General features: G+C 40.2%; 1 protein-coding gene across 3 annotated transcripts in view; it reads right to left on the minus strand.

The window, feature by feature from the left end:
• Positions 1 to 25,210, minus strand: part of RASSF8 (Ras association domain family member 8) — an 86,147-nt gene that overhangs the window by 45,216 nt on the left and 15,721 nt on the right. For 2 of the 3 annotated variants that reach the window (XM_061472143.1, XM_061472146.1), the window contains exon 2: positions 999 to 1,084. The gene's annotated coding sequence lies outside the window, so the exon portion shown is untranslated. The remainder of the gene's footprint in view (positions 1 to 998; positions 1,085 to 25,210) is intronic. The other variant, XM_061472145.1, reaches the window with a different exon arrangement.

Consider the following 25,210-nt stretch of genomic DNA (forward strand, 5'->3'; position numbering starts at 1 on the left):
GTTGTATCGGTCCCTTACCTGCTTTAATTATCAACAGAACACTACTAAAAAATACTGCGTTTGCAATAGAAGGGAGTTCTAAGATGGTATTCTAGACAAAAATACAGAAGGAGGTGTGATTCGTAGAGAAGTCTACCTACTTAAAAGATGACATATGTACACAGGACAAGATAGCATTAAGCAAGGTCTGTAAATAGGGACAAGCCAGACAAGCTTCACCAGTTTCATGTACATCATAAAACAGAGAACTTGTGGAAAAAAAAAATAATCATAAAAAGAAAAGAAATCAAAGCAATATGAAAAGTAATACCACTGTATAATGTGATACTATATATTTTTATAGCATTGAATTCTAAGTTCTGATAATTCTTCTGTATAAGAAAATAATCACTTTGTCAAGAAAAATATTACCTGCTACTATTTTCATTCCCTGACATCTCGTCTGGATTTTTGGCAATGTCTGACTCGCTGAGCTATCAGACTACCTTATATCCAGCACTGTGTTTCAAGTGAATGCTCACATTAAAAACATAAAACAGCTGGATTGCAGGGTTGCTTGGGGTGGGGGTGTTTTGAACAGTCACATTACTTCTGCAGAACTTTATCTGAAGGGGGAAGAAAATGTCCCTCTCCCCAGATGAAGCAAGGAACTCTATGGAACCAAAAGGGATTGGGGCCCTCTGCTCCAAGCACATCTACGGTACAGCTGCAGCCTGGAATCCCCAAACCTATGTGCTGATTGTCTAACCTACAAGTTACATGGCAGCTGTTGCTGGCACTGAGAGCTGCTGCCCAAGAAGACCTGAAAATTAGAGAAGCCAGGGTCAAGAGTCTCCTCTCATTCAGGGCACACTCCCCAGAGACAGGTTAGGGGAGTAATGAGTATGTATTTATGAAGTTCTTTAAGCTTTAGAGCTCATGGCATGCTTTATGTGCAACTACTTTCAGAAGGAAGAAGAAAAACTCTTATTTGAAGTTTTCTGGTAATAACTTCTTACCTGCAGATGAAGATAGACAGAGATGTCTGCTTAGCGCAATCTCCCACTCCAGGCATAGGTGTCACTGCTGCTGAGAAGCTCAGCTGCTAGAAGAAAAAATTGAAACATCACTACACATTACTAAAACTGCCTTCTTGAGGGTAAAGAAAGCCCTATCCTCCTCCTCCCTTTAATGCTTCGGAAAACACAGTGTTCACCTAGCACCTACAGGTTTAGATATATAATAGCCTGTTATATAGAAACAGTATTTTATTTGTTAAAAGTGGGTTCAAAAGCAATCTAGGATACTGCACTTAATTTGCTATCTCTTATACCTGGTGTGACTTTCCTACTATAAATAACTAAATGTGGTAAACAACATTTCAACAGCTTTCCAGAACATCAGAAAAAACCTAAGCACTGTATTAGGTAATCACAAGCATGTATCACTGCTAAATTGTAAATACAGGAGACTGTGAAATAATCTTCTTCCCTAATTTTCTTTTTAAGGAAAATAATCCTCAAACTGGAGGCATTCCAGACATAGAAACCTCCAAGAGCTCTCAAACTGCATACCCTGACTCCCTTGCTGCAATGAATCATGGCCAACACATGCACATGAAGTCAAACAAACTAGGCAAAGGGTAACAAATCCCAAACTGCTGATTAAGACTAATATTAATCAGCTTGGAAGGGATGCTTACTACAGTGATGTTTAACAGCATCATTGTGACAGATTTACAAACAGTGCCTAGTACTATGTCAAAGCCAGGAACAACATGTGAGAAGTGGTTATTTTTAAACCTTCACCACCAAATGCTTTCTGAATTATATTTTAAAGGAACGTATCTGAAAGTGTAACACTAAATGGGAACTTTTCAGTTTGACAGAAGCATAGAAGAATAGAACTAAATTAGGAAAAATCTTTCCTCTGGTCTTTCAGCATCTCCTCTTCCACTGCTATCAGCCACTGAATTTTGCACAAGACAAACTGTTTTTCTCCTAGTACTTGTCAGAACTATAGGAAAAGATCCAATATGCACCAACTCTGTCATAAGCATGTTTTAAGGGTCTGGAAAACAACAAAAACCTCTTAAAGATTGGAAAAGAAAGGACTTGCCTGTTGTAAAATACTACACCACACACACAGTGCATCAAAGCCCTATATGAATTACTTCTCAAAAATGGGATATTCAGGATCTCCAGAGAACTCAGGTACGTATCAAATAATTTTCCCCATCACAGGCTGAATATGTGGCTGTCACTCACAAACCAATACTCATTAAATTCCTGAGGCATCAGAATATGTTTTTGTGTTATGTTTTGTGCTTTGCACTCTGTGGACCTACTAACAATTACTAGTGGTTCACATGAGCCTTTTATTTTAACTCTGAAATTACCATAACCAGTTTTCGGTGAATTTATGCCTCTCAGCTGAGAAGCTGTGATTTCATACAAGGAAAAAGTGCTTGTTAAGCATTCTTAATGTATTTGCTTGCAGCTACATTATAGAATATTGCTTTAGATTTTCTGCTTGGGTGTATTCACTGCATACTAGAGTCAAACGGTCTTAGAAAATGCTGGCCATTTCTTTAATCCACCACGTCAGGTTAAATCAACAGTGCTTGAACTCCAGTTACTTATCAATACCCACATACACGTTAGATTAAGAAAATAAGTCTGGTTGTAGAATACAGATGGTGACTCAGCTAATCCAGAGACATGTATGCTTGAATTTTGCTGGGGGAGGGAGAGGCAGTGAGGAGAGAATATCTCACCCCAAACTACAAGAGCTCAGCTTCAAGATGCTAAAGTTGTCTTTATCTATTGGAAACCAATCAACTGCCAGATACAAGTAAGTACACCATTACTGCTCCTTGTTACTACTCCAGAATGCTTTACACAACAGGCAGAGAATAGTGGATTTTTAACCTTAGGATGGAGTAGCTGTGATGCTGGTCCAGCAGCAGGGTCCACTCAGACAAAGACACATTCTCTTTAGCTCTATTGAAGCAGTAAAGCTCTTCTCAGACCACTTTGCAAACTGAGTGGGAAGGAATAAGGATAAGAGCCACATTCTGTCCTTAGGGACCCCTATTAAATCAGATTCCCAACATCAGCCACTTCCTCTTTGTTTTCCTCAAGCCATATGGCTTCCTGACAAACTGTACAAACAATAAACCCATTAATCAAGCCACTGCTGGAGGAAAAGTCTTTCCTTTTTTCTTTCCTTCCCTTCATCAATCCAGACATTCTAATGGAGATGGTTTATGTATTTTATTTTATGAAAGTCACAAGCAAAATACTGAAGTCTCCTTTGTTCCTACCCTGCAGCCCTGATTCCAGTACATACTTCTTCAGTAGAAGGAGATCCTGATATGTTAAAATGCAAAAAGATACGGGAATAGAGAAGTCAATCAAGCCAACAAGAAAGGAGCCAGCCTCATTGAATCTGTTAGTAAGAATACAGTATAAACTGCTACTGAGGCTCCCTAGAATACTGCGTCAAGAAACAAAATAACAGAAGTTGTTGTTTGCCGTTTTTTTAATTTGATTAACAGAAGTAAGTAGAACAAGAAAGGTGTTAGAAGTAATTTCTATTCCTACACGGCTCTCAGGAGGTGCATACATGCAAATACCAGAAGTAGGCCACAAGTAGCTGAAAGCAAGAATTTCTTGCAAGATACTACAATAAAGGACTTCCCCAGATTTCTTAAGTAATCCTAAGGTGATCATGCTATTCTCTGATCATGATGAAATAAACACTGCACATGCAAGGAACTCTACAGCAGGGAGGAAGCACAGAAAGAAGAAGATTCCTTACAGGTAGGAAACAGCTCTTACAGGTGGGAAACTCCCTTTCCTGCAGCTGGGACAATACCACTCTCCTGTGGAGAGGGAAGAGGAGAATTAAAACCAAACTTGAAACAGTGCCACTACTTCACCTAATCAAACAAACTTGAGAGTGCTCAGCTTCAGTTCTGCTGCTCAGTGCCAGTGTGTACAGGAATATGCCCTGCAGCTTCACATTGCTGCAGGGTAAAACTCTGTTCATAAAGAATATATATACGCTGTTGGGCAAACAAAAAAAAGTCAAAGTATGGCAAGGCATTCCCTTTCTTCCTACTTGATCAATAGGATCAAAGAATACAAGGCTGAGAATTCAAGAGCACTGAAGAGATAAGAAACAAAGACCTAATTTTCTTTGGTTTAACAAGCTTTTTTTTTTCTTTAGTGCAACATCAGACCACTCGTGTACTTTAAGATACCCCTGGAGTCTGTTATCCTTATCCAAAACCAACTATTTGCATCACACCTTGGAGCCTATGCAGCAAAGAAGGCCATGGTTGGTTTCCTAGTGATGATGGAAAAGGGAGAACCAAAAGACAACTTCCCATCTGCTTGTATGATGGCATTACCAATCAAAGCAAACTGGACAAAGGTTCATGTGTCAGTCACCACTTCAGAGAATATGAAAACGCGAAGTATCTGTTCTGTGGATCTGTTCTCACTGACCTTTTTTCCAAGACTTCTTTCACTAAAGTTTCACTACTCAATAGTCTGCAGTGTGGAAGAAGGACTGGGAGGAACAAGATAATACTTTCAAACTCAGGTGGTCTCTTTCAGTTTCACGTTTCTAAGGCAACTGTGACCCTTTCACTAACATGGAAGGAAAACAGCACTGGCATGGTAACAAAAACTTTTTATCTTAAATCATACTTTGTTTTCATTTTTTACAGTTGTTCCATAGCTTACTGGAAGACTAAAACCATGTCACAATTAATGTGAACCAAAGTAATCCTCTGCTGAAATAGGGAGAAACGCAAAGCAGTTTATGACACTGAAAAAGGCCTTAAGGAGACACAGCATTAAACAAGGACTGGCTTTTCACAAGTTCGGCTTTTTTTTTTTTTCTTCTTTTCTTTAAAAGCTACAGGAAAGCAGCATTCTTGATTACAAGCAGGAAACCTTTCAAATGAAAGCCCTTTCTGTATTTATTGAAGTAAAGTAGCAATTAGCCACAAAGGAAAAAAAAAATATGGAAAAAGTAATCTCAGAAGATTGAGTCATTATCTCCAAGGAGACACATCTGTAGTTTTAACAAGGTCAGAACATTCTGGTCAGTTCTTCAGGGTAACGGGAGATACAGGATGTTAGCTTATGTTTCTATCAAGGTAATGACAATTCTGAAAGACCAGAGATACCAGATGGAGCCTACCACTATGAATTATTAGCCTTGAGGTCACAACCTGAAAAGTTACACCATCATGCCCAAAGTTCAGATGGATTTGCAAATGCCTTTAGGTAGTGTCAAAAGGTATGTTTGTTTAGGACAGAGTAGTGAGGAAGATCAGGTGTTGCAAGCTAGGGAGGCCTTTCACCACATCTGGGTCAGATGGTCCCAATTATCTTAATTGCCATTAATCAAAAGTTATCCTTCAGCAACTACATAATGACCTATGTAAAAATAAATCTGGGATTGGCTTTTGGCTCCTAATAAGAAAAGCTTCCCTGTCACAAATCAATTAGTACAAACAGCATCCTTGCTTGAAGTCTTATTAAAAAACCTGTTGTATGAAGGTTTGCAGGTGTGAGATAGTTTCTTCACATCAAGTGTCAAAATGGACTGTAGGAAAGGTTGACAAGAAAACTTACAGGTATACCAGTGGAGAGGAGAAAATGACTCTCTCCTGTGATCTCACTATTCTGTCCTTTCTGACCCTATCGATAAACATGTGCTCCCAAAGTAACAGTATTTGTATCAGTCTATTTTGGCTACTGCTTTTACCTGTGGGGACAAGACTGGTCCAAACTGGAAGCGAGACACATTATTAGGAGAATAAAAAGAGCATCTATCTGTATGTGTCTTCACTAACAGCAGTCACTTGTTCATGTATTCACTTAACTGTACGTAGCCAGTGACAGCAAGATCACAAAAGTTTATTCCTCCTTTTCCCCAGAGCAACTTAACACCTTAAACAGAACTGTCAGAGGAATCTTCCAACCTTGACTTCATCACATCATTTTGTCTGGAGCACTCAAGTCCTGTCTACGTTACCACTAGCCTATGGTCACATATGACTGAGCAGCCTATGTCTGTGATTCTGACATTGTTTTGAGTGTTTTTTCAAACCATATCCTGTGGTATTAGGAGCAACACCACTAACATCCCTTTCTGTAGCAGTCAAAAAAGGTTGCCTGTTTGTTACTATTATTTAGCTCTTCTCAAGAAGAGAAAAAAAAAATTGAATAATAACCTCTTCAAATCCAACCCTAAATGACTCCCTCTTCACTCCACAAACATGGTATCCTAGTTCTCTGAGGTCTACTGAAGTGTTGAAAAGCAATGCTACAAAAATTGTGCTGATATATAGATCAAAAAGAGTGAAATGAAAATTATAATGCAACCTGATATATACATTAAAAAAAAAAAAAAAGAAGTCTTGACCATGATCTTTAAAGTTCTGCCTGTCAGTTTTTGCCTTGCAAGTATGTGAAGGACACTCGCTTTCCATACTTTAGTTTCCATGAACAACAGGCTTGAATTCATTTAATACAGTTTTAAACATTTATAGTTCCAGTTGTTTGAGAAAAGAGAAAGAAAAACACTTGAAGTGATTTATTTTCTTTCTGTTTAAACAACATACCCAAGAGACCCCCAACACATAAGCTATGAGGACATCCTCCTGTAAAGTAGCATCCTTCAAGGTAGACCACCTTGTTTTCTCTTCCTCTGACCCTGTCATTAAAGCCTACTGTAACAACTACCCCAAGATCAAAAGGGCACGCTGATACAACAGAAAGCCATCAAGAATTCATCCACAGGCTGCACATACTACACTCACTACTCACTCACCTCCTCACATATTCTGTGCAACTCCATTTGGAGGAATACTAGGGTAATTTCTGCCACAGAAACTGGTAGTTTTCTCCTCGACAGCAAGTTTTTCCTTGAGTAGCAGGCATTACCATGCTACGCTTCCTGACAGCAAGCATGCTTTTATTTGCTTCCTTCAACAGTCCCAGAAGTGCAAGGTTCCTGCAGACTTCTGATCAGAGACCCCCTTAGATAACACTGCCTTGGCTATAGAGCTGTAGCTAGATGCATTCAGGCTCATTTCACAAGGTAATTATGCAACAAAAGCAGAGATGGGAAGTCACAGCAAGAACTTGCTTTGTTGAAAATTTCTTTTTGCCGATAGTCTTTTCTGCTCACAATCGGCTAAAACCTCCTCTGTAGATTTAAAGTACAACTAGACTGCACCGCTTTACATGCCCACCTTACCATTTGAAACAAACTACAAATTCACCCTTGAGTATTAATTCTTCAAACACAGCATCAAACTCTTGCCATGCCTACATATTACTAAATAGCTTGCACCGATTCTCAGGAAAGCATGTATGACAAAGCATATTTGAAGAAGAAGAGAAAGAAACTGAGGTAACACAGTCAAGTGGTGGTTAGCAGAAATCAGGATTAGTTCTGTGTATTCAAACCTCTACTGTCCTTTTGGGGGTTTTACAGTTACCAGGAAGTGTGTTCAGTTTCTAGAAACCACACCAGGAACAGAAAATAATTAATACATCAGAACTAAACAGTCACTGCAGATTATTTGTAAATTCAAATTGGTTCAGTTTAGCATTAACCCAAACCAACAGCAACAAAATCCAGTTTCAACTCAGTTTTGTCTTTAACATTAACAGTAGTATTAGGCATCACCTTGCATTTCCAACTAACCCTTTCAATTCAAGAAAATTCTTATTCAAGACAGAATTTCCCAGAGGGTTTAAATGTTAACTTCAATTACCTTTCCTTGGCAAAAAGAGTTATAAGCCACTCCTAACAATACACACACTCCAGCCTTCTTATAATTGCACAGAAAAAAGCAAATGAACTACTTAAAACAGTGCTCAGCAGTGGCAAAAACTGGCAGGAGAGAGAGCCTTCCCCTTTTCTGAAGGCCTGCAGTGCTTTCTTTTGTGATTGCCATCTTGCACACAGTGCACAACAGCTGTCATATTTGATTGCACAAGCACATCTTTACCCTATTTCAAATGCATGTAGTTCCATTGACATTAACACAGAAGTCACCTCTGCAACCAAAAATTATGCCATTTTACCTACTTCCTCCATTTCTTCCTGTCCTCCATGCACCCCTCAATTTACAGTGAATGGGTCAGGAATCAAATCCAGATTAATAAGAGCCAAAAGTTCAAACTTCACAGCCTAGCAATATGTACGAGCCAATGAAACCACAGTGCAAGCTATTCTGTATGGCTCACCACTGCTAAGAGGATAAAAAGAACCAGTGAACTCCTCCCAGTGCATGCCGATGTTCATTTACAAGGAGAGGACAACACTAAGACAAAAAATTTCCAATCATGAAAGATGCCAGAAAGCCCACCTCTTGGTTGTGCCTTCGCAGGTAAAGTGCTCAAGGGACAGAGACTCTATGTTATCAGCAATATGTTAAGAGATCTTTATTTCAAAAGAAGTTTTAAAAAAAATTGCTAGTTTAAGTTTTTTTGTGCCTATGAAAAGTAGAAGACAACAGGTCATCTTCTTGTATATGCTGGACCATGCTCAACGTAGAGTCAATTTCAGTATATGAATAATACAGCAAGTTCTCTAAGTAGCAGTTACTTTCAAGTCACTTGTGTCTGTAAATAGTCAGCTTCTATAAAATGAACTTCAAATGTCTCTAACTGAAAGCACACAGTGGGTAATAGGTAAAATACTGAAGTATACAGCTGCTGTGCATTTCCTGGTTGTAAAACCAGTCACAGACGACACCTGCAGAGAGCAAAGTTAGGCCTAAAAGTTTGCAGATTTCTAGCTTCCTCCACAAGCATTTGTCCTTGTTGAAAATGAGTACCCTCCATCAGACCTTCAACCAACATCTGTGTATCCTTTGTCACCATGTTCCCCCTCCCGGAGTATGTGAGAAGATGTTATTAGTGGAGTTACAATACACCATTTCTTTCTTGTTACTAATCAAAGGAATAAACATTTTAGAACAGTTACTGCCTTTACACAATCACATAATTACAGATTTCTTTTTGTTTTGAGCTTTAATTTCTACTTCATTCTGTAGTCAATAGAAGCCAAACTACCTTTCACTTTCCTTGCAATTAGCAGTGAGTCAAATGGAAGACAAACAGAAAGCTGATTTTTGCTGGTTTTGCTGCACTCCTTCATAAGGAGTTTAATCAATCCTCTGGAAGCAATCCTCCCAGTAAGATGAATTTCAAGCATGCCTGGACCTTGCACATAGGTGCAAGACAAATATGAGAGAGAGAAAAATGTATTTCTCCATCACAAGCCATTACCTCCATCTCACACAGCAGTAACTAAAACCACAGCATTTGTCTTAGTAAAGACACTAACTTAGGAGAAACCTTGTAGAAAGGAAGAGTCCCACAACAGTTTCAGAACTAATGACGACTTCTAGTTAGATGCTTACTGGTAGTTATAACCTGTAGAACCAGGGCCAACTAAGCACCAGTGACCAGGAAATGCCCAAGAGGCAATTTATACCATTAAAGTCTTTGAATTTTATTTATTCTGCTAGTATAAAGGTAAATAGTATGGCTTTATCTACTACAAAACTTAATTTATGTCATTGGCAACATAAATCAACATTTAAAAGGCGCTAGTGATCAAGAAGAAAGCAACACTTTATAGTTCAAGATTACATTAGGTTTACAATGAATGAAAACATGTTTCTTGCTCACAACAACGGGATGACTGTCTTTAGGTCACCTGGAATTACTGTTTTTTCTCCCTCCCAGTTAAGGGGGGGGGAACCCACCAAGAAACCACAGGGCTAATTTTAAAGATCCTACCTTAAAAGTACAGAAAAATCAGATGTGTTCAGTAATTTACTAGAGAAAATGTCAGGCTGTTCATTTCAGAAAGGCAAAAAAAGACAAATCTCAAGACATTCTGCCTACAGGAAGAACCCAATCATGAAGATATTTCTACGAAGTTAAACAAACCCTAAATGTATAAAGATGGCATTCACTTAAGCAGAAGTTTAAGGTGGATCACAAGTTGCTACATTTTTTTTATAACGTCACTATGAGAAAATAAACCTGAATCTGGCATATTATTAACTCACTGCTTCTGCTCTCCTGTAAGAGGTTCTACAGTTCAGCTTATGGTACAGGCTGGTGCTATCGCTTAAATCAACCTCTTCACATCTCAAAGCACCCTGACTGTTAAATGTAAAAAATTTACTGTGGTCATAATGAAAACACTAAAACCGAGTTTTCTGACACAAACATGACCCCTACCATTTAATACTTTAATTCTCTGAAAAGGGGAAGAAAAACCAAACCAAAAAACAAAACAATTACACTTTAGGGTAAATGCAAGTTATGGGATGGGAGATGCTATTTTTATGGATGACTGCTCAAGATTACTAGATCAAATAAAAATGTAACCAACCACAAAGGGGTATGTTGCATTAAAGAAGACGGTGGAGTTGGGTAAAAGCATGTTGTATAGTGAAGTGAAGATAAGCGTAATAAAACCTAGGCTAACCAGACTCTCCAAGCAGGGAAAACAGACAACCTTCATGTCCCTAAAGCCTTTTCTTCATAAGGCCTTCCAGTCAAGAAATCCTCTCTTTTTTAAATTTTTCTGACTAATGAAGTCTCACAGTAACTCCAGAGTCAGGTCAAGCAATTATATTCAATTAAGGTCACCACTTCTAATCAAAGACCTTTCTTACAGTCAAACAGCCATTTACTACTTTGTTTTTTTTTTTTATTTTTGGTAGGGGATCAGGCTCATTACTTAAAATTAAGTGCTCAACATCAGCCAGAGGAAATGGAAAGCTTTTCTTCAAAGTTCAAAAGCAGGATTCATATCTTCCTGCCATTAGCAGAACAAACACAAGATTCAAGATAAAGAAAAAAGCAGTAATAAAGGCTATCATGCCTGTTAGCTGCTTTCAGACATCCAATTTTCTGTTCCCCTGTTCAACTCCCATCTGTTACCCAAAACACTCATTCCTATCTTGCTGCACCTCGTTTTTAATTTTTTAGAAAGGAGTCTTTAACATTGCGTGTGCATGGTCACTATGCTATACAAGATGCTGGTTTTGCTCCACCTGAAGGTGATGAGAAGTTGACAGGAGAAGAATTTAAGTGAGGTCACAAATATAATTCCTGCTAAAGGGAATATGCAATTGAGCATAGCACTGGCATTTCCACCAGCACTGGGCTGAAGCCAGTGTTTCAATTATGCCCGGTCTAAATGTTTCAAAACAAAAAGGGAGAAAGCTCTACCTTAAACACTTACTGCTTGCTTTTTCCAACACCACCACCAGAAAAGCTAGCTGTAGGTCAGACCACATTCAGCTAACCCAGTACCCCATCTCACGCGCTGGCCAGAGTAGTCTCCCAATTGCAGGTAGACACTGTGTCAAGAATTTAACAGCTTAACCACAAGCAGTTTCACAGTCAAACCATGGTATGAATTACATGAACACTGGATAACATTTCTTTGGACTTCTTTCAATAAGGTAGGTTAGAAAGGGTTACAGGCTCACGTTCATGTGTCTTTAGGTGAAGTCTTTGAAGTTTCAAAATTACTTTAACTTGCTATGCATAGAGACAAACGCCAAGTTCAAGAAAGTAGAGTATTAATGAGCTAGCAGTTGCCAGATTTGGCCCTTTGTAAGTATGAGGTAAAATATACTAGCTTAAAGTCAAGAAAAGAAGTTTATACTAAAGCATTTTACCTTGAATGAGATTGGGTTAGAACCTGCACAATACCACAGATCAGCAGACGTGTATTAGCTTGTTAAACTATTGTAACTCAGTGTGTCAGTCCTTAAGTCTCTCAAGTCTCTTTTGAAATGCTATGGAGATAACGTAATAAAAGAGGTACTTCACCCCTGTATTCCAAGAAGGTAACTTCTTTGGTTGAAGGACACTTCACCACCTCTATCCCCTACTTCTTATAATACCTTTCTCTTCCCTCCTCCCTCAGTCTAATTCAGATTCACTTCTTCCAAGGTTAAGGCAGTTTATAATGCTGCAAGAGCAACAAGGAGCATTACCGATGGCATTTCCAAAACAATCTGTAGTTGCCCTACATCAGTGGTGTACCACATGCTAGACAAGGTGGTTTTACTCCACCTCCACACTGTTCTTATCTACGCAAATCACTTTATCATGAAGTTTGGCTGTACTTCTAAACACCCCCCAGTATCCATGATCTTCTTTAGTTGTGATCTGAACAAAAAAAAAAACCAAAAAAACAAACCAAAAAAACACAGACACATAGTGAAAGTGAATTTGGCCGGCTCCTCCTTCCCTACAGTAATTCCCATGGTGACATAAGACAAGCTACCTCCAAAGAGAACATCCATTCCCAAATCACGCAAGGAGTTGTAATGCCCACAAAGAACTGCAATAATGCCCTCAAATAGGCATTATTTCATATACTATGTCCTTATGAAAATGCCATAAAGGCATCTAAACTTCCACTGGGAAGAAAGAATACAGATTATCATGGGGGGGGTGGGGGGATGGGGTGTCTGCATTTGGTTTTGGTTGTGGTTTATTGGGGGTTTGGTTTTCTTTTTTTTTTTTTCAGAGCTACAACTCAACTATTAATGTTAAGGATTAATCATTATGTTAAGAATGCACCCACTCATTTGACCTAGCAATAGCGTGGTTACTGTTTAAAGCTATCACAAGCATCAACCTATAGCTCTTTTTACAATTTAATACACCAGTTGCACAATATTAAATTCAGCTGCAGAGATTAAGCATTCTCTTTGCAGACAGAGGCACAAAAAAAAGGATTAATCTTTCACCTAATCAAGTACAGCTAAATAATTCCATAGTGCAGAATGAAGGGTGGTTTTCTGCCATAGCACCAACTGCGTGTGTTGAGACTTCTCTTAATTTCCAGTATCAGAGTTTAACTGAAACTAATGCTAATTAAATAAATTTTGGAGTAAAGTTCTACAAATCAGCCACAAGGGCAGCAACACTAACCTCCACTTGCCAAATGAATGCTCTGTGAAAAGAAAGCATGGGTAACACTGCTGGGCAGAATCAACCAAAGAGTATCATTTGACATGAAACACGCTTTGGTCCCCAAATTAGGAAAGCTAATAATTCTTGCAGAAGGACTAGAAAAACACAGTCAGCAAAGCATTCAATAAGCTTTTAAAAACTTTCACAGGGGTTACTGTCACAGCTTTTACAACACTGCACACGCGTAGTCAAAACAGGTCAAATGTTAAAAAGGCATGAACGGTGTCAAAATGTTAAACAACCCTCACCAAAAAAAAAACAGAAAAGAAAAAAAAGAAACACAAACAAACAACACAAACTCCCTCAAAACCACCAGGCATCAAAACTGGTATTTGCATAAGTCAGAAACTTGCTTTTCTTCATGTATCACCAGACACAGGGAAGAGCCCAGTGGCATCAGGCACCACCTGTGCCAGCAATACTCCCAGCTACAGCAGAGGAGGTCAGCAAGGCAGCAAAGCCTTTTGGAAATCCAGGGTCTTCAGCAAAACATATCAGGAGTCCCACCTCCACCATATATGTGATGCATGTTCATACTTGCTGTGCCTTTCCCACCAGAAGGCAAAAAAAAAAAAGGGCCTGTCTCCAGCCACCCAGCCAACAGCAGAGAAAAACATTACTTGTTTGTTTCAACAGAAACACTTTCAGAACAGGAATGAAAATTTAGGTAACCCAGATCTTCAGAAGAGATAGCTAGACTTTTTAATCAAAAAGAACAAGAAGAGTTATCTACAGTTGATGTGTAGCAGAGCAAAAACCATCAAACCCCAGCAGTTATATCCCACCAGTTGGTACCCTTATTATTCACTTTAATTTAGATACATTTTAGAACGGACATTCCCTGGTTTTCATTTGAAAATATAAAGCTTATTTCTCTACTCTATGCCAGTCATTTTTGTCCTTCTTGTCCTTGAGATTAAATTGATGTAGGAAAGCATATACTTTACATAGGACATAACAACCCTTATGAGAGCAATTTTAGATTTCATAAAAAGTGACCAGGCATCATCATGCAACTCTGTCATTAATGTAGATCAATATTTCCAAGGTGGGTACCAGGAGGATGGTGCCAGGCTCTTTTCAGTGGTGCCCAGCAAACAGAACAAGGAGCAATGGCCATAAACTAAAACAATACAAGTTTCACCTCAACATGAGGAAGAACTTCCTTACGCTGAGGGTGGCAGAGCACTGAACAGGCTGCCCAGGGGCTTGCGGAGTCTCACCGTCTGGAGACATTCAAAACCCTCCTGGACATGTTCCTGTGTAACCTGCTCTGCGTGGCCCTGCCTCAGCAGGGGTTTGGACTGGATGATCCCCAGAGGTCACTTCTAACCCTAATGATCCTGTGATTCTGTTGATTACTTTTTTGTTACACAAAATGTTTAAGATGGAAGACAGGACAAAACCACTGGTTCAGTCACCTTCAAAGGAGTTCTTTATGAAGAGAATAAATAAATAGGTTTTTAGCGTGAAGCCTCCCACACTACCAAAGCTGCAGAGTTAACAACTGTTAATACATTATGCAATTGTTAATAAATAAGTTTTTGAACTGCATTAAAATCGGCATCAGCATTTTCTTGGCAGCTTGTCATTAGCAGACCAACGGTTATTTCATTTCTCCCGTAGTACTGCCAGCGTAGCAAGCTCACAGCAATCCAACTAAGAAGTTAGTTTCAAACTCACCTCCTACCTAACACTAACTGAAATTGGTAGAGTACTGCCTTCAGCTCTGGAGCCTCCAGTGCAAGAGGGACATGGATCTGCTGGAGCAAGTCCAGAGGAGGCCACAAAGATGATGAAAGGGCTGGCGCACCTCTCCTATGAGAGGCTGAGATAGCTGGGCTTCAGCCTGGAGATGGGTCTGGGAAGACTGTACAGCAGCCTTCCAGTACCTAGAGGGGGCCCACAAGAAATCTGGAGAGGGACATTTTACAAGGGCATTGCACGGATAGGACAAGGGAGAACAGCTTTAAACTGACAGATGGGAGATTTAGATTAGATATACGGAAGAAATTCTTCACTATAAGAGTGGCAAGACACTGGCACAGGCTGACCAGAGAAGCTGAACACTGCCAGGGATGGGGCAGCCACAAGGCCAAGTTGGACGAGGCTTTGAGCAACCTGGTCCAGGGAAAGGTGTCCCTGCCCATAGCAGGGGGGCTGGAACTGGATTATCTTTAAGGTCTCTAACCCAAGCCATTCTATGATTACTTGACTAACACAATAAAAAAAAAAGGAAGACTGTTGTCACTTGCTTGTAACAGTACACCATCAATTGGTTATTATTGCATAGCTGAACTATAATTTGCATGTACTCATAAAAATTCCACAGTATTTAATGATGTGTCACCTTATGTCCTAGAAAAGCCCTACAGCAGGAGGTTTGCTATAGATGAGATCTGATGTATAGATGCCAGCCTCACAGGGAAACCTGAAGAGTAAAAACACACTGACACCGCCATTTCCCCTTGCAAATATCTGCCTTCATTGTATTACTTAGAATTGAAAAATCATTCACCAAAAATAAAGCAATGAATCCATAAATCTCTTATGCACATTTTATCCAAAAAGAAATGCAAAAACTAGACTGAATGCAGATTTCAGAAAGTTACTCATATACATAGACTAATACCTATTCTTATTTAAAATCACAGCAAGAATACATACCTGCAAAAAGCCTCACCTGAGAGCTACCTGAGAACCTTGCAATGTTCTGGAGCTCACAGAGATTGGAAGATACAGGAAAGTGTATTCTTTTACATGGATCAGGCTGGGGAAGGTAACTGAAGGGTTTGTCACCAAATATACCTCAGCCATTAAGTGTTTTAACACAACCTCTATGACTACGCAAACTGCAAACCAATTCATTCTTATCTTGCAGTTACCTTTCACTGAAAGCAATGCAAGTCTCTGAGACTATACAAATCATAGGATCAACTAGGTTCCAGGTTACAATGCAGTTAGAGAAGGAAAAATCCCATATCTGTGTGCCCTATGAAGGAGAAGAACAGTCTAATCAGCGACTTCACATCAATATTAATTGCTAAGAATGCTTCATATTAAAAACATAATAGAACACAATACCTCAGAATAGGTATTAAGACGAAAATATCTGGGGCACAGAGGTTGAGTCTATTATCCAACCACATTCATTAAATACATATTGGCCAAAATAAATCTGAAACTACACACACAGAACTGCACATTGTCATAAAGGGGTGCAGAGGAGATCTGCCAGTTTAAGAAGTATGCCCATAAACCAAGCACAATTACTATTCTAAGGACTTCAGAATTGGTTTCTTATGTATATTAGCTGAAAAGCAAACCAAAAGCTGTTTTCATAGCATGATTTTATGGTCTACATAAATCTTTGAAACATAAAATTTAGAGCAAAGTCATGAAGACAAAAGCAGTTTATTAATCCAAAGAGTGAATAAGTGCTATTTTCTTCAGCAAAAAGAACTTCATCTCTGCAAGAGGACAGAAGTCACCATCTTCTTCTGAAAGCAAACAGAAATGCAGGTGTACCACTGCTAATAATTGTACATGTTCTAGAGTAATGTAAGAAGCATGAAAGAGCTTTTAATTTCCTTCGCTTTCACTGACAGCACAGTAAATGAAGTCTTCACACAAACTAAAATCAGTCACAGGCAAGTACAAGCCCCTGTCAACTTTAGGGATACAATGGCCAAATGTTTACAAACCTGAGCAGTTCAAGTGCTTACCTTTGCATGCAGCTGTGTTGCAAGATGATAAGATACTGCTCTTTTTTTCTGCGTTTGTAATTCTTAGACTACGATACTGCAGAAAACATGTCTACTCCTAGTACTAGCAAGGTTATTATTCAATGACATTAAAAGCCATTTGATGAGGACTGAGTATGTGCTAGGTAATGGATCAGATCACTCTTCACAGTAATTCAATTACAACGTAACTGCTTAAGCCTTCTAAAAATAAATAGTATAATGCAAGTAGTATAACCATTGGTAAGCAAATTATGTCCAAGAATGATGTGAATAAGATCTCAGTCCTTAGATTCTGGGTGGAGGAGATAGCTACTTATACGTATCAACAACTGACTACTAGCACCAGAAACTAGATTATCCTGTTTATTACGTTTTTATATGATTATATCCGTTATCTAACATATTACAGGGAGGTGGAAAAAGGAAAGAAGTTTCAGCATTTCTGTATCTCCGAAGTTGTTTAGCTCCATCTTAGCTTTATACCTACACTGAACAAAGCATATAAATAACAAAATCCCCAGTAAACATTACTTGTTATGCTAAAGCTGCATGACCATTGCACAACACGAACAGAAAACCTTTTTCAGTGAGAACAACGTAAGATTATTCCCACTCTGAGAGGAACAAGACCTCAAGATTTTGAATCACTCAGGTATGATACCTTTGCACCACACAAGGCCTTTACACAATAATACTCGTCTTTTCCACTGGTCTCTTTTTTCATCATTTGGAAGGGTTTGTTGTTGTCGATTTTTTTTGGTTTAGTTGGCTGGTTGGGGGGCTTTGGTTGTTTAGTTGTTTGGCTTTTTTTTTGGGTGGGTTGTGGGAGGTGGTTGTGAGGGGTGGTTTTATTTGTTTGTTCCTCCCCTCTCCTTAAATCTCTAACTTAAGGGGAGAGAAGTCAAATAATCATGGGATAACTGAACACCAGGGAAAAACCGAGAAGCTGAATAACCTCTTTACTCAGATAAGCAGCAGCTGGGCAACTGCCTAAAAGGGCACACAGATACGCTGCACACAGATATCCTGGCTTGGCCCTTTAAATAACACTTGCTACATGCAAAGGAAAGTGCTCAAGTTTACCTGAGGCTTTTATATTTATTCATTTAAATTCACATGCAAGATAGGAAGCACCAGCAGGAGGAAAAGATTATTGTACGTTAAAGCATCTCTTCAAGCAACATTTTAAAGAAGATTAGAAGCTCCACTGGGTCGCTCACTGTTTCTGCATTTAGCTGCAGCTATGTTGGGAGTACTTCCCCATCCCCCTTACTGCCATCCCAGGTAAAAGGTTTACCTTGTACATGTACCTTCTTAAAACCTGCCTTTAGCTTTTAGATTTACTGACTGCTGGAACAGAGAACAAAATTCAGAGCCAAATAATCATTATGGCAACACCTTTCAAACATAAGGCCAACTTTTTATTACAAACAAGATTCCTCGGCTACACCTAATCTTCACAGGTAGCAACAGAATTACTCGATCATGTTTATTTCTGGCTTTCTCCCCATCCCTCTGTACCTCTGTTCTAACAGAAACGCTTGCCCTTTGCAACCAGCTCCTAGTTTTCACACTGGCAAATTCCAACCGAATTCCAGCCCTTACAGCAGGGGAAGTGTCCCCCATGCTCGAGACCATCTTAAAAATCTGAACGTGCACAAGTCCATGGGTCCTGATGAGATCCATCCACGGGTCCTGAAGGAGCTGGAGAATGAAGTTGCGAAGCCACTGGCCATCGTATTTGAGAAATCATGGCAGTCAGGTGAAGTTCCCGATGACTGGAAAAAGGGAAATAAACCCCCATTTTCAAGAAGGGGAAAATGGATGACCCGGGGAATTACAGACCAGTCAGTCTCACCTCTGTGCCTGGCAAAATCTTGGAGCACATTCTCCTGGAAGGCATGCTAAGGCACATGAAAATCAACAAGGTGCTTGGTGACAGGCAGCATGGCTTCACTAAGGGGAAATCCGGCCTGACCAATTTGCTGGCCTTCTATGATGGGGCTACAGAACTGATGGACAAGGGGAGAGCAGTTGATGTCATCTGCCTGGACTTGTGCAAAGCGTTCGACACTGTCCCACACGACATCCTTGTATCTAAATTGAAGCGACATCAATTTGATAGGTGGACCACTTGGTGGATAAAGAACTGGCTGGATGGCCGCACACAAAGAGTTGTGGTCAATGGCTCTACGTCTGGCTGGGGAACAGTAACGAGTGGTGTCCCTCAGGGATTGGTGTTGGGACCGGTCTTGTTTAACATCTTCATTGCTGACATGGACAGTGTGATTGAGTGCACCCTCAGCAAGTTTGCTGATGACAGCAAGCTGTGTGGTTCTGTTGATATGCTGGAGGGAAGGAATGCCATCCAGAGGGACCTCGACATGCCTGTGAGGTGGGCTGATGCCAGCCTCATGAAGTTTAACCATGCCAAGTGCAAGGTCCTACACCTGGGTCAGAGCAATCCCAGGCACAGCTACAGGTTGGGCAGAGAAGAGATTCAGAGCAGCCCTGCAGAGAAGGACTTGGGGGTGTTGGTTGATGAGAAAATGAACATGAGCCAGCTTCAGTGTGCGCTTGCAGCTCAGAAAGCCAACCATATCCTGGGCTGCATCAAAAGGAGCGTGACCAGCAGGTTGAAGGAGGTGATCCTGCCCCTCTACTCTGCTCTTGTGAGACCTCACCTGGAGTATTGTGTGCAGCTCTGGTGTTCTCAACATAAAAAGGCCATGGAACTGTTGGAACAAGTCCAGAGAAGGGCCATGAGGATGATCAGGGGACTGGAGCACCTCCCGTATGAAGACAGGCTGAGAAAGTTGGGGCTGTTCAGCCTGGAGAAGAGAAGGCTGCGTGGAGACCTCATAGCAGCCTTCCAGTATCTGAAGGGGGCCTATAGTGATGCTGGAGAGGGACTCTTCATTAGAGGCTGTAGTGACAGGACAAGGGGGAACGGGTTAAAACTTAAACAGGGGAAGTTTAGGTTGGATATAAGAAGGAAATTTTTTCCTGTTACGGTGGTGAGGCACTGGAATAGGTTGCCCAGGGAGGTTGTGAATGCTCCATCCCTAGCATGTGAACACATTTCTAGCTACAAGTCTCTAACATGCTGCTTTCCCATATACTCAATATACTTTTACTGTCATATTCCTGTTCATTAAAGTGAATTGTACAAGTTACTGAAATACAGAAGTGCCAATCCATAAAGAGTACTTGCTTTCAGACAGTAATTGCAGTGATTATAATGCTCCCCAAAGCAGCCCTAAGTGAAAGTGGAACACTGATTAAGTATGTCTAACTTATCAGGAGAAAAAAAATGTTTGATTTAACCAGCCAAAGCCTCAAAAACATGAAAGTTACCTTCTCACAATTGAGAGAACACTTACTGTTCAAACCAAAGGACTGCAAGTTTCTCATATCAACTTCTGTCTTAAATACAGCACAGCAGTATATTCTTTGTATTTCCCATGATCTTCTCAATGACCCCATTCCACTCAGAAACAGGGAAAGTCATCAATTCCTCCAGGACTTCTTCCAGAAAGTTAAGCCTTTACCTACTTCCCCCTGGGTTTGAGATAGCCATCCTGCCATTATAGACTCCACACAGATCAGGCCCTGGGAGCTTCATCTTGCTGTGAAGAGCATAACCAGAACTTAGAAAATATTCCTAATGAGGTGGTGCAGTTGAACTCCAGGGTCACTTAAGAGTGAAGGGTTCATGATGCCTTTAGGTGTCAGTTGCTGCTGCAGCTGATGCATGCACAGCATTCCACAGCTGAGAGAACACCTGCATTATTGCACAGTCAGCTAATAAAAGAATTGGGTTTTCTTCATCATCTGTAAAACTACACCATAATGAAGAAACTACTCCCATCAGGAAAGAAACTATGATCTTATACATTATGTACTTGATGATTTAACAATTAGATACCTAAATGTTGACAGCTCATGCCAGGTTATCTGATCTGTAAGCAGTTAAAACATCTCTCAGAAAATAAATGCAGGAAATAATTCTAGTTATAATTTCTCAGTTTCCACAAAATATGTGGTGCTAATATACCAACACAATTCTAAAAGGCTTAGTGTAAGGGAACAATTTAGTCTCCCTAAAGCCAGGCAGCAGCTGAAGTTGACAAGCGAGAGTACTAAACTGCCAGTTTCCATGGAAATGGAATTCGGATCAGTACAAACAAAGATTTCAGAACTTAAAACCAAACATGTTCCATCTTACCCTCTCTACTCTGAGATTTATTTCCTGGGTAACAAGGGGTTCAGAGAGATACAGATGTCATGTACATTAGTCTTCTAGTAACTCATCCTGGCTTGTAACTCCTCATTTTCATTTAGAGGTAGCTGTGCACCACAGTGGTCGATTTAGACACAGCCAACCATCCACATTTTATAAACATAACAGTATCCCAAAACTGTGCATTTGGGAGGACAGATCAGGTCATAATTATGTGATGATAAAACACGTAACTCTTTACAATGCTGAACCACACTAAACCAGGAAAAATCGCACCATACAACACAGCCACAAGGAACAACCGGGGAAATTAAAACACCACCCCACAAACCTAATTTTTGCTATGACCCACAGCATAGCACAGCAACAGAACTGTGACATTTTTTAACTGTAAAAATGCATTGTCTTTAGGCAAAAAGCAAAAAGGTTTATTTTATCACCACTAATGCAATGGCTCCACAACAGCCACTACCCAATGCTGCAAGGGAGAATTCCAACTTGTTGATTACAACTGTAGGATGCTCACTAGCAGCTAGAACAATTTGTCAATGGTATTTATGGCTGCTATTCCTTGCATTTGGCAAGAGCAGAGGAAGAGTCATTTTCTGGAAATATTTACATTTATTTTTTGCATCTGATGACAGCACTCCATCTGCTCTCAGATGCTTTGGTGCCTCTGCCAGTTTCTTCCCTAACGTATTGCTTTTTCCAAGCTTTGCCAAGGCTTCTTTAGTTCCTGAACTTTGTTCTCTCACCAGGTTTGAAGTGGCCATTTCAAGTTGTGAGCAAGAGCTTGAGGTATGAACATCTAACCCTACGTTCTGATCACAGAATATCAGACAAATAGATGGCATTTCAATGACTTTCCCTCTCAAGACCATCACCTCCAGAAGCCTGAGGATATGGCTGACGGCTTCAACACAGTGATCAAAATCCCTGAAATAAAAAGGATCTTCAGTCCAATTAGGAAAAGCAGAATTTAAAAAGCCCAAATGCCCCACAAAAATCAAGATTTCACCCAGCATTTAAAAATGCACCCAAGTAAACCAACATCCTCTCTAGAGCAAACAGTGGGCTACACCACACAAATTTGAGATCCTTACCCAGAAAGCACAATCGTACCTGCAAAACTTTGCAGTGTAGATCACATAGAACAGATTGTTTCCACCTGTTTGCCCAACACCCTTCATCCAGAATTAAACACTAAAAGAACCAGCAAAACCAAATAAAGATTTGAAAGCCTGTCATTTTTTACCCTTAAGGCATTTATCAAGGAAGAAGCAGACAACTTCCCTGCTTTCTCCAACTTTTATACGATGATCAAGCTACCTTTCACAGAATGGCAGCTAAGGAGTTGGCTGGATGGCCACATTCAAAGAGTTGCAGTCAACTTATCAAGGTCCAAGTGAAGACCAGTGACGAGTGGTGTTCTCCAGGGGTCAGTGTTGGGACTGTCACTGTTTAACATCTTTGTCAGTGACATGGACAGTGGGACTGGCACACCCTCAGCAAGTCTGCTGATGACACCAAGCTGTATGGTGTGGTCGACATGCTGAAAGCGAAGGGATGCCACCCATAGGGAGTTGACAGGCTGGAGAGGTGAGCCTGTGTGAACTTTGTGAGGTTCAACAAGGCCAAGTACAAGGTCCTGCACCTGGATCAGGGCAATCCCAAGCACTGATACAAGCTGGACAGAGACTGGATTGAGCGCAGCCCTGAGGACAAGGAACTGGGGGTGTTGGTAGACGAGAAGCTCAACATGACCAGGCATTGTGCACTCATAGTCTAGAGAGCAAACTGTATGCTGGGCTGCATCAAAAGGAGCGTGACCAGCAGGCTGAGGGAGGCGATTCTCCCCCAGTCCCACAAAACCCCACCTACATCCACTACTGTATTCAGCTCTGGGACCCACAACATAAAAAGGATGTGGACCTGTTGGAGCAAGTCCAGAGGAAGCCACAAAGATGATCAGAGAAATAGAGCACCTCTCCTATGAAGACAGGCTGAGAGTGCTGGGCTTCTTCAGCCTGGTGAAGAGAAGATTCCAGGGAGTCCTTACAGCAGACCTCCAGTACCTAAAGGGGGCCTACAAGAACTCTGGACAGGGACTTTTCTACAAGGGCACTGCAGGGACAGGACAAGAGGAATGGCTTTTAACTGACAGAGGGGAGATTTAAGTTAGACATTAGGAGGAAGTTCTTCCCTGCGAGGGTGGTGAGGCACTGGCACAGGTTGCCCAGAGAAGCTGTGGCTGTCCCATCCCTGGCAGTGCTCAAGGCCAGGTTGGACATGGCTTTGAGCAACCTGGTCTAGGGGAAGGTGTCCCTGCCATGGCAGGGGGTCGGAACCAGATGGCCATTAAGGTCCCTTCCAACCCAAACCATTCTGTGATTCTAAATGTAATAGGTCACCTTACAGCATCACGTAAGTGAAAAACAGACCCCCAAAGGTCACGTACAGATCTCTTTTAAAGATCAAATACTCAATTCACAATAGAAAAATGAATTGCAAGGTCAGAGATTCCTGAAAAGCGATTGCAACTTCCACCAGCTCACAGGGGAATTGTACGTATTTAAACCCTCAAGGACCGAGATAAAGAGCATCAGCCTGCTCACCCATTTCATTTGAAAGTAGGAAAGTAGGTTAGTGTGAAATGGTGTCCTGAAGAAATAATCCCAACAGGATGAATGCATAAAATAAATGCCTTAATCCCTTTTGCATCTCTGTACATGTGTGTAATTCCATTTACTACTAGGCCCACTTCAGAGATAACTCTGATCTGTAGTGTAAAGGTCAGATTAGATGACCCCAAGGTCTCTTCTGGCACAACACTCATCTCAAATTATCTTATTTGTTGACACCAAGAGAAAGAATTTGTCTATAAAAACAGCAAACCTTTCTCCTAAAAAACTGTTTTTTCCTTCTCATTTCACTTACCACCTAAAAAACAAAACAAAACAAAACCTCAAATCATGGCAAGTAAAAAATCAGGTTTTTTTTTTTTATTTCACTGCTGCCATTTGTCTCCGTTACTTTTAAAACCCAGGACCACAGTGATAAGCCCAAGAAAAAATAACCACATGTGGATTTGAAGTAAGCCTTTTCCTCTTCCAACAGCCCTACAATATATTAGCAACTTACTGCTTCGACTTACACTGAGAGAAATTAAAAACTGAAAAAAAAAAAAATTAAAAAATGAAGCTACCAAAGCTACCAACCTTTTTGCTTTTAGGCATCAAACTAAGGTTCACCTTTGTATCAAGTAAAAAGACCAATTCAGCAACTACACCAAATGCAGCAGCTTGTTTTGGCAACCCCATTTTTAGGGGATCAGATTTAGCTACTCAGACTTAATACTCTTGTTTTTGAATTAACCATCTGCTCTGTAACATTCAGGCAGACAGACCTAGTAAAGTAGAATGTCAGTCTCAGGGGTCCTGGGGCTAAAACACACATATATACATGCCCACAACAGGCAAACAGAGCCCATCAAAACAACAGTCAACCTTTCCAACAAGGAAGGTATATTGTTGATTTTTTTTCTCTCGTCTGTGGTTTCATTTTATTTAATTAGCAGGAGGAACTCATGCCAACACAGTACATATTTTAATCAATTAACACAGAAAGGAAACAACTTTAAAAGGCTTTATAACAAAAAGACTTCTATTTACAACAGCTGTAGGTCAGAGATTTTAATCTAGGCCCTTTTAAGAAGACTGCCAAAAATAAAGCATGCTCTACCACTGTAAACTGTCATTGTGAAGGAAATGCAAAATTCTTACATGAAAAGATGCAGTTAGAAAGCTCTCTGTATTTTTAAAGTACAGTTGCTGTGAAAGTATGGAAGCTTCCCCCCCAACCTTCAAAAACATATGTACAAGCACAAAACTACTTTGTTATTTAAAGCTGCATCAAAAGAAAACAGAATTTATAGGTGTTGCTTGACAAGTGAACTTTTAACAAACACTTTAATCAATTGATCACTTTTAGAGAAGCACACCATCAAGAAGCCATTTGTTTCAGCAGACTACCAGTATAAGTGGCTAAAATATGGCCAAAGTATGCTACAAAAACATTTGACAAACTCAGTTCCCAAATCTTTAAACACCCTTTGCCATTTAAAAAAAACAACAGTTCCAATTGTACTGATGAATTTCCATGCACATTGCCTCCAATATCATGAA

The sequence above is a fragment of the Pezoporus flaviventris genome, unplaced genomic scaffold (genome assembly GCF_033815535.1).
Source record: "Pezoporus flaviventris isolate CSIRO_AGI_PZ_B2104156 unplaced genomic scaffold, CSIRO_AGI_Pfla_v1 ptg000070l, whole genome shotgun sequence".
NCBI lineage: Eukaryota > Metazoa > Chordata > Aves > Psittaciformes > Psittacidae > Pezoporus > Pezoporus flaviventris.